The sequence below is a fragment of the Gekko japonicus genome, unplaced genomic scaffold (genome assembly GCF_001447785.1).
Source record: "Gekko japonicus isolate JY-2015 unplaced genomic scaffold, Gekko_japonicus_V1.1 scaffold136, whole genome shotgun sequence".
Taxonomy (NCBI): domain Eukaryota; kingdom Metazoa; phylum Chordata; class Lepidosauria; order Squamata; family Gekkonidae; genus Gekko; species Gekko japonicus.
In genome coordinates this window covers 1,760,903-1,770,663 of record NW_015177012.1, presented here as the reverse complement: position 1 = coordinate 1,770,663, position 9,761 = coordinate 1,760,903, and the positions used below count along the sequence as shown (strand labels likewise).

The 9,761-nt window shown below is 47.7% G+C and overlaps 1 non-coding gene across 1 annotated transcript; it reads right to left on the bottom strand.

Annotated features, from left to right (window-relative positions):
* Positions 1–625: 625 nt before the first annotated feature.
* TRNAS-GGA lies at positions 626–697 on the bottom strand. Its single transcript has one exon. It is a non-coding gene; the product is annotated as a tRNA-Ser (tRNA).
* Between the last annotated feature and the right edge of the window lie 9,064 nt (positions 698–9,761).

Genomic DNA, 9,761 nt, shown 5'->3' with positions numbered 1-9,761 from the left:
ACACAGTGGCCAACCAGTTCCTCTGGGAGGCCAACAACAAGGCACAGAGGCTCAGGCCTTCCCTTGATGCTACCTCCTGGTTCTGGGATCAGACAGAGGATCAGTCACTCTGAATGTAGAGGTTCCCCTCAGTCATCATGGCTAGTAGCCATTGACAGACCTATCTTCCATGAATCTGTCTAATCTCCTTTTAAAGCTGTTTATTCCTGTGGCCATGGCTACATCCTCTGGCAGTGAATACCACATTTTAATCACTCTCTGTGTAAAGTAGTATTTCCTTTTGTCCATCCTGAACCTACTGCGTATCAGTTTCATTGGCTGCTCTACCACTGACCTATGGATCGCTCAAACACACCAAGAAGCTGCCTTCTACTGAGTTGGTCCATTGGTCTATTGAGGTCAATATTGTCAATTCAGACCAGCAGTGGCTCTCAAGGGTCTCAGGCAGAGGTCTTTCCCATAACATCCTGCCTGGTCCTTTTAACTGGAGATGCCGGGGATTGAACCTGGGACCTTCTGCATGCCAAGCAGATGCCCTGCCACTGAGCCACAGCCCCTCTTTACAGCTCTCCAGGGTCACAGGTGGAGGTCTTTTCCCATCACCTCCTGCCTGGTCCTTTTTAACTGGAGATGCCGGGGATTGAACCTGGGACCTTCTGCATTCCAAGCAGATGCTCTACCACTGAGCCACAGCCCCTCTTTACAGCTCTCCAGGGTCACAGGTGGAGGTCTTTTCCCATCACCTCCTGCCTGGTCCTTTTAACTGGAGAGGCCGGGGATTGAACTTGGGACCTCCTGTACTGATCATCCAGCCAAATTATCATGCACAAGGAGAGCTGATAGAGTCGTTGCCCCTCCTCTGTCCAAATAGCAAAATCCACGGTCACTTCTGGGTCAATTTTGTCAATTGTCAGACGCTCTACCACAGACCCTCTTTACAGCTCTCCAGAGTCTCAGGTGGAGGTCTTTCCCCATCACCTCCTGCCTGCTCCTTTTAACTGGAGATGCCGGGGATTGAACCTGGGACCTTCTGCATGCCAAGCAGAGGCTCTTCCACTGAGCCACCAGGCCCTCTTTACAGCTCTCCAGGGTCTCAGGCGGAGGTCTTTTCCATCACCTCCTGCCTGGTCCTTTTTAACTGGAGATGCCGGGGATTGAACCAAGCAGATGCTCTTCCACTGAGCCACAGCCCCTCTTTACAGCTCTCTGGGGTCTCAGGCTGAGATGTTAAATCACTGATTTATGCCCCATTCCCACGATTCTGATCCATTCTGTACAATACGTGCCCATGCTGAGAAGACACAAATAAGGTGTTTTCTTTTAAGTTATTTGTTTCAGCATCTATTTACCCATCTGTGAAGACCAAATTATGGATATGGATGTACCAATTCCCTTCTTGTCTTTGAATCTCCTCCCTCCCCCTTGAAAACTTCACGTTTCTGGGATTCCCAAAACCTTCACCAACCCCTCTTCCTCGCTCTTTCCTCCTGCACGTGGTCACTTCCTGCCCTTACAGCCAGTTTGGTGTAGTGGCTAGGAGCGCAGACTCTGATCTGGGAGAACTGGGTTTGATTCCCCACTCCTCCTCCGCATGCAGCTGCTGGTGTGACTTTGGGTCAGTCACAAGTTCTTTCAGAGTTGTTTTCTCAAGAGCAGTTCTCCCAGAGCTCTTTCAGCTCCACCTACCTCACAGGGTGTCTGTTGTGGGGAGGGGAGGGGAAAGGAGATGGTAAGCTACTCTGAGACTCCAAGTGGAGGGTACGGTGTAAATCCAACTCTTTTTCTTCATCATCTGTTATCTATTTATTAATCCATGTGAATGGATTGGGAGTGGGAGAAAGATGGCCTCCACAGCAACCATCTAGGAATTTCCCCGTGCCCTTATTGCATTTACCACAGAGGCTAGGGGCAATGCTCCTTCTAAGCTGTGGAGTCTTGTGAGCAAAAATTATACTTTGTGAGCTACTGGCATTAACGTTGTGAGCAAACATTACTTTGCTCTGGAGCCATCCTTCCTGAGCTAAAAGAAAAATCTGTGAGCCAGAGGCTAAAAAACTGTGAGCTAGCTTAGAGGGAACACTGGTTAGGGGATATTCCTATAGTGTCACCCGGAAGTAACCGTGGATTTGCTATTTGGATAGAGGAGGGGCAACGACTCTGTCGGCTCTCCTTGTGCGTGATAATTTGGCTGGATGATCAGTAAACTCAGATCGCTTCAATTTCTACGACATCCAGATGTTCATCATTATACTGCCTCATGTAGGCACACGAATCGTGAAGTCCCACCAAGGTAGACAGAAACGATCAGCTTCATTTCTTCCCAAACAATGGTGTTTCCGTTCTCCTGGGTTGTGTTTCCAAGCTGTGGAAGAAGATTCCATACCCTGACTTTCCTTCCCCCCGCCCCCGGCAATCCCCGGTAGTGTTTTTATGGGTTCCCTATCCAATGTTTTCATCTTCTCTTTATGGGTCCCGACAGTGACGGTTGCCAAGGGAGTGACTCGCCGTTACTGTGTAAGATGCATGGATCAATTAACTCAGTTGCTGGGTTTCGCTTCTGAATCAATTAACTGGAACTGAAATTAACTAAAAATATCCTTTGCTTATTAACAGACTGAACTAATTGCAATAAAAGGTGGAGTGGGGGAGAGGAGCGAAATGTGGAGATTCTATTTATCGCAGTCAATCTCGAGGGCCCCCCCTCCCTTATCGCAATCTCAAATATTCCTTCCATGCTAAACAAACTAATAATTCTACAAGCATCAAATCATTACGGCTGTTCTTTGATAAGAAGGAATGCTTTTGAATCAATCCGATTGTCCACCGGCTGATCCAGAAATATGGTGTCTGGTGATAAAAAATTGTAGAGGTTCTCAAATTGTCACATGTAAAGAGAACCAACAGAGTCGTTTCCCTTCATCTGTCCAAATAGCAAAATCCATGGTCACTTCCGGGTGATATGATAGGAATTTCCTCTAATCTCTGTGTTAAGACCATAGGAACATGGGGAAATTCCTAGATGGCCGCTCCTTTTCTGGAGTTAGTTGATGTGATCCATGTGCATATGAGGAGTGCCCGATATGTATTTGCATAGATTTTTAAAAAATTATGGACAATAATTTAGAGTCTTGTGACCACACGCTCTCACAGGGGGTCACAATATTGACATAAGAACAACAAAACAAACTAAAACAAATTCAAATGCCAATGAAACTTCAAAAATAAAAATTTAAAGCGGCATAAAATAAGCATTTAAGTTCCAGTCCCAAGCTATCAGTGGAATAAGAAAGACTTGGAGAACCCCATGACAGGGAGATAAGATGAGTTTCTATGGTGGAACACATTCCTAAGTATGGGATCAACTTTTAAATCAAGAGTCTCCAACCCTGTGGAGCCCATGGACATTTGGGGAATTTTGAGAAAGAAAGGATAGTGGGGACTAGCACAAAATGGCTGTTGTAGTAGGCAGGGCTAATCACAAAATGGCTGCCAAAGAGGCGAAAGAAAAAGTTGGGGGAGGTTGAAAGCCAAGCTTCCTCTTCTGATGTGGTAAGACTGCCAGCACTGCCTTGGCCAACACAAAGAGTTTTTGAGGGTGGTGCCTGGGAAGAATGGAGGATATGATGTCACTTCCGGTTGATTCTCTAGGAATTTCCTTTAATCTCTGTGGTAAAGATCCCAGAGACATGAGGAAATTCCACAAGTATCACTGCAGAGTTTATTTTCCAGCCATTTTTTCTCCTGCTCTTCCATTTCTCAAGAATCAGGGACTGGGGCCAAAGACAGGGGTTTAACCATCATGGGTGGACAAACCTATCCCATCTAGGGATAATAGCAGTGACCCTGTTCTCATCAACCATCTTGTGTGTGTTCCCCTAATGGTGACAGGGGCCAATTGTAATGTGTATGGTGGGCCGTTTTGATGAAGTCTTGCAACAGCCGCAAAGCCCTTGCTATACAAATCAAGCTAGGGCAGAAAGCTTTTATACTAGGCCATGGGTAAACCCATTGGCTGCTTGCATGGTTGTCATAGAAACGTATCCCTCTAAAGGAAATCTGAAGTATATGTGGGCAAACATCTTTCAGGCAAATATCTCAGGAATGCCAAGGGACATCAAACGAAGGTCAATAAAATTAGTGACATCTCCATACACTTCTGGAGAAGGCCAGATTCTGCCTGAAGGACAGTTGGAACCAGGTTTGGAAGTTCCTTCTCAGAGAGAGGCAGCTCAGGAAATCTTGAAGAAAGCCAATGAGATTTTTCTGTAGTGGAACTACTCATAGGAGTGAGGGAGGGAAGTGTGTCTACATGCCTTGAGAGGATCACCGGTTTCTCCTAACATGCCAGTCCTTTCAAGACATCACAATAGCATGGACGTTGACCGTACCAACAGCACACCTTGGGAAGATTCTCTACCCGTTGCCCTCCAGGTACCCACAGTCACTATTGAAAATGGCACCTCATGAATTTTTTGCCCATCGGTACTGGGGCCGAAAATATGCATGGTGGCCATTCCCCCCAAATGGTGACCACACCTATCAGGTAGCACATGGTGTGGTGTGATAGCACATGGTACAGTTGCTCCTGTGATGCATGTGTGGATGTCCCTGAGCTTGACATCTGAACGAGTCTATTATTGGAAGCAAATCTGGAGGCTTATCGTCGGGTGACAACATCTGAGAACAAGTTGAGGGAAGTCAAGGGGGTTTTGATGAGATGGACAATGTTTCTCAGGGGCTTCTTCATACAGTCTGCCATCTCGCCCAGCCGGGGAAGAAAATTGCCTGAGGTCTTTGGCAAGCATGGTGTGGAAGACTAGATACACATCAGAATCCCTTCCAAATCTGAATATGGAACCACCTTGCGAGGGCCTCATCTATTCCAGCACCTCCTCCTACACTTTATTTAGGTGGAAGAAACCCTGGTTTTGAGGCAGGGAAGAGAAATGGGTGGCTTATTATGTCTCGGAGAATGCTCTCTCTCTCTCTCTCTCTCTCTGTAAGAAGAGGCCTGCCCCCCTTCCCGCTGTTGGATCTTACGAGCTGTGTGTGTGTGTTTTGTAATTAAGCAGTTAATTGCGCTGGAGTTCTTGATTAGCTTTGGGGGATGGTAATGTTCTAGCAGGATGAGATGTTGTGTACAGTTCACAATCATTTACAGAAATTGGAGCTAATTTTGCTGTCTGTGCTTATTACTGCATTAATTTAATTTGGGTTGCTTTTAGCTCATTAACACATCTAATTAATTCGTTGACATCACTATTAAGATGTCTCTTTGAAATTGGCGTCTCCAGATAATCAGGATGGAAGAGGCTGACAGATCGGGGGAAGGAATTAAAAAAAGAGAGCGAGAGCGCGCGAGAGAGACGGAGACTCCAACTAATGAATTTTCCATCAGAATTGCACGGTTTGTCAGAGCCGGGATGAGGAAGGGAGAAAGGGAGTTTGCAGAGGAGGGAGGGGGGAAAGTACACAGTAATGGAACCGTAAAGGGAAGGGGGTGATGTTAAAAATATTTCTGCTCGGAAAACAGGCCGAGCAGCAAGATGCCGATAAATATTCTTCAATAAATGGCTGCCTAGTCCAGAGTAAATTTCCTTCTCTCCATTACTAACTACATTATTATTTTCTTTTAAAAGAAATGATCGCTCTGCAGCGAAGTTGCTCTGACTGTTCTGAATCATCTTCCAAAGGCAGGGCAGGATGGTAGAGGGGCCACAGGTGTTGGAACTAGCGTGGCCTGTTCCAACTTGGGATATTTCTGGAGATCTGGGGGCGGATCGTGGGGAAGGTGGAGTTGGAAGGGGAGGTCGGCCGGCTGGGGTGCGGCGCCATCGATTCCACCTGCTGAAGCTGCGGTTTCCTCTGGGGAAACTGATCTTTGTAATCTGGCAATCGGTTGCAGTCCCAGGCTCCACCTTGAGGCTGGTCATCATAAGAGCACAAGGACGCAAGAAGAGCCCCGCCGGATCAAACCAAAGCAGGAAAAATACACACAAAAATGCAGTTCACTCAGTTTGTTTGCTTATTGGCCGGTATTCCTCACACTGGTCCGGAGACTTGATTTGGAACACTCTGTAAAGTTCCAATCACCGCACCTCAAAAGAGATGTTATAGCCAGCCAGTGTTCCCTCTAAGCTGAGTTTGTGTGAGCTACCTCACAGTTTTTTAGCCTCCGGCTCACACATGTTTGTCTTAGCTCAGGAAGGATGGCTCCAGAGCAAACTAATTTATGCAGCCGCCAAATTGCTCGCTTGCAATTTTAATGCTGGCAGCTCACAAAGTAGAATCTTTGCTCACAAGACCCCACAGCTTAGAGGGAGCATTGATTATAGCCAGGGGTCATTTCCTGCAGGAGCGCACAGGAGCGGAGCTCCGGCAGTAAAGAGCCCAGGGGGTGGGCAAATCCAACAAGCCCCACCCCCTGCTCCCAGCAGCCCTCATTCAGAGCAAGAAGCAGCCAGGTAAGTTGCAGAGCCCCCCCCCAGCCCAAAATAGTCCAGTGGCACCTTTAATACCAAGTTTTATTCAGGTACGAGGTCTTCCTCCTCTGCAAGGACAGCTCTGCACGTGTCCCCCCCTGCCCATAGCTAGCAATTCAAAACAGTCCAGTGGAGCCTGAGCTGTGGGTGTTGCCTTCTGACACACTTCCAGTGATGTCAGGGGGTGTGGCATATGCAAATAAGTTATGCTAATGAGTTATGCTAATGAGCCCCTGCACCTCTTTTTCTACGAAATGACCCCTGATTATAGCCTTGGAAAAGGTGCAGGAAAGGGGATGGAACACCTTCCCGATAAAGAAAGCTTAAAGAGGTTAGGGCTTTTTAGCTTGGAGAAATGATGATTGAGAGGCAGCATGATAGAAGTTCAGAAAATCAGGGCTATTTTGGGGCAGGGGGGGACGCACAGGAACGGAGTTCCGGCTGGCTCCCAAGTTGGCCACGCCCAGCAGGAACTCATTAGCATAATAGGCCACACCCAACAGCAGAAACTCATTAGGATTGGCTACATTAGGGGTGTGTGGCCTAACATGCAAAGGAGTTCCTGCTACAAAAAAAAGGCCCTGGGTTTTGACAACAAACAAGGTTAACAGAATAACAAGCAAAAGGTGGGTGTGGCTGGATGACCAGACTTCTAGTAACATGTGGGTGCGGCCTAATGTGCTAATGAGCTGTGCTGTCAGGGGTGAGGCCCAATATGCTAATGAGTTCCTGCTGTTGGGTGTGGCCTATTATGCTAATGAGTTCCTTCTGGGCTTATTCTACAAAAAGAGCCCTGCAGAAAATTATGCATGGGCCAGAGAAGGTAGCGATACAAAGTATTTTTCTCCCTTTCTCACAGTACAAGAACCCATGGGCACTCAATGAAGTTAATGAGCAGTAGGCTTAGAACAGGTCAAGGGAAGTCCTTCTTCGCCCAGAGTCATTAACATGTGGAATTCACGGCCACAGGAAGCGGTGGCGGCTACAAGCAGAGACGGTTCTAATGCCATCCTCCTCCCCCGCCTTCCCCCATGAGACAGTGGCGCTTTTAGGGTATTTAGCGCCATCTATAGAAAATTAGATTACTGGATTGATCAGACTGGTTACGACATTTTACTGTTTTAGCTTGATTTTAAATCGCTTTATGCAATGTTTTATCTGATCATGTTGTACACCACCCTGAGCTTGGTCCTGCCAGGGAGGGCAGTTAATACATTCAATTAGTAGTAGTAGTAGTAGTAGTAGTAGTAGTAGTAGTAGTAGTAGTAGTAGTAATAATGATGATGATGATGATGATGATGATGATGATGATGATGATGATGTTATAATAATAAGACAGGGTTGAATAAACATATGGAGGGGCAGAGATCTATCAGCGGCTCTTAGCCACAAGGTTTAGATGGAACACTTTCTCTGGGGCAGTGATGCTCTGTATTCTTGGTGGTTGGGGGGTTCATAGTGGGAGGGTTTCTGGAGTTCTGGCCCCGCTGGTGAACCTCCTGATGGCACCTGGTATTTTTGGCCACTGTGTGGCAAAGAGTCTTGGACTGCATGCGCCACTGGCCTGATCCAGCATGGCTTCGCATAAGTTCTTATGTCTGGGGCAGTGACGCTCTGTATTCTTGGTGCTTGGGGGGGGAGACATCAGTGGGAGGGCTTCTGAAGTTCTGGCCCCGCTGGTGGACCTCCTGATGGCACCTGGGTTTTAGCAACTGTGAAACACAGAGTGTTGGACTGGATGGGCCATTGGCCTGATCTGTGTTCTTGGTGCTTGGGGGGGGAGACAGCAGTGGGAGGGCTTCTGAAGTTCTGGCCCAGCGGGTGGACCTCCTGATGGCACCTGGTATTTTTGGCCACTGTGTGACACAGGGTGTTGGGCTGGATGGGCCATTGGCCTGATCCAACATGGCTTCTCTTATGTTCTTCAAGAAATGGAAATCCAGTTCAGTGCTACAAACTGGCTCTTTCTGTACTCCTGGAAAGAATCCCAGCATGCAGAATGCATATGATTGCTTAAGCTTTGCTTTGTTACTGGAAGGGTGAGGGATCTCATACATGAACCCATGAAACTGCCTTATATTGAATTGGATGATTGGTCCATCAAGGTCAGTCTTGTCTACTCAGACTGGCAGCTGCTCTTCAGGGTCTCAGGCGGAGGTCTTTGCCCATCCCTGTCTGATCCTTGTTGACTGGAGTTGCTGGGAACTGAACTTGGGACCTTCTGCATGCAAAGCCGATGCTCTCCTACCAAAAACACAGAGAAAGCTGCAGTTGCCTTATCTTGAACCAGACCCTTGGTCCGTCAGTGTCAATATTGTCTACGCTGATAGGCAGGTGCTGTCCAGGGTCTCAGGCTGAGACTTTCACACCACCTGTTACCTGGTCCTTTATAACTGCAGATGCCAAGGACTGACCCTGGGACCTTCTGCATGCAAAGCAAGGGTACTTCCACTGAGGCATGGCGCTTCCCTAAATGAAGCTGCTGTATCCTGAATGGTCCATCAAGGTCAGTATTCTCTACTCAAGCTGGCAGTAGCTCTGCAGGGTCTCAGGTAGTGGTCTTTCTCATCACCTACTACCTGTAACTGGAGATATTGGAGATTATCATAGAATCATAGAGTTGGGCCATACAGACCACCTAGTCCAACCCCCTGCCCAATGCAGGACCAGCCTAAAGCATCTCTGACAAATATTCATCTAGCCTCTTCTTGAAAGCTGTCAGTGAAGGGGAGCCAACCACCTCCCTAGGCAGCCGATTCCACCTCTGCACCGCCCTGACCATGAAAAGGTTTTTCCTAATATCCAGCCAATACCTTTCTGCATGTAATTCAAACCCATTGACTGAACCTGGGACCTTCTGCATACAAGGAAGATGCTCTACCACTGAGCCATGGCCCCTCTTTACAGCTCTCCAGGGTCTCAGGCAGAGGTCTTTCCCATCACCTCCTACCTGGTCCTTTAACCTTTCTGCATGCAATTTAAACCCATTGATTGAACTTGGAACCTCCTGCATGCCTAACATGCTCTTCCACTGAGCCACAGCCCCTCTTTACAGCTCTCCAGGGTCTCAGGTGGAGGTCTTTCCCATCACCTTCTCCCTGGTGCTTTTAACTGGAAATGGCGGGGATTGAACCTGGGACCTTCTGAATGCCAAGCAGATGCTCTGCCTCTGAGCAACAGCCCATCTACCCATTAGAAAATTTGGTCTCCTGCTTCCATCCATCCATCCATCCAGCCAGCCAGCCAGCCAGCCAGCCAGCCATCCACCCGCCTGCGCCG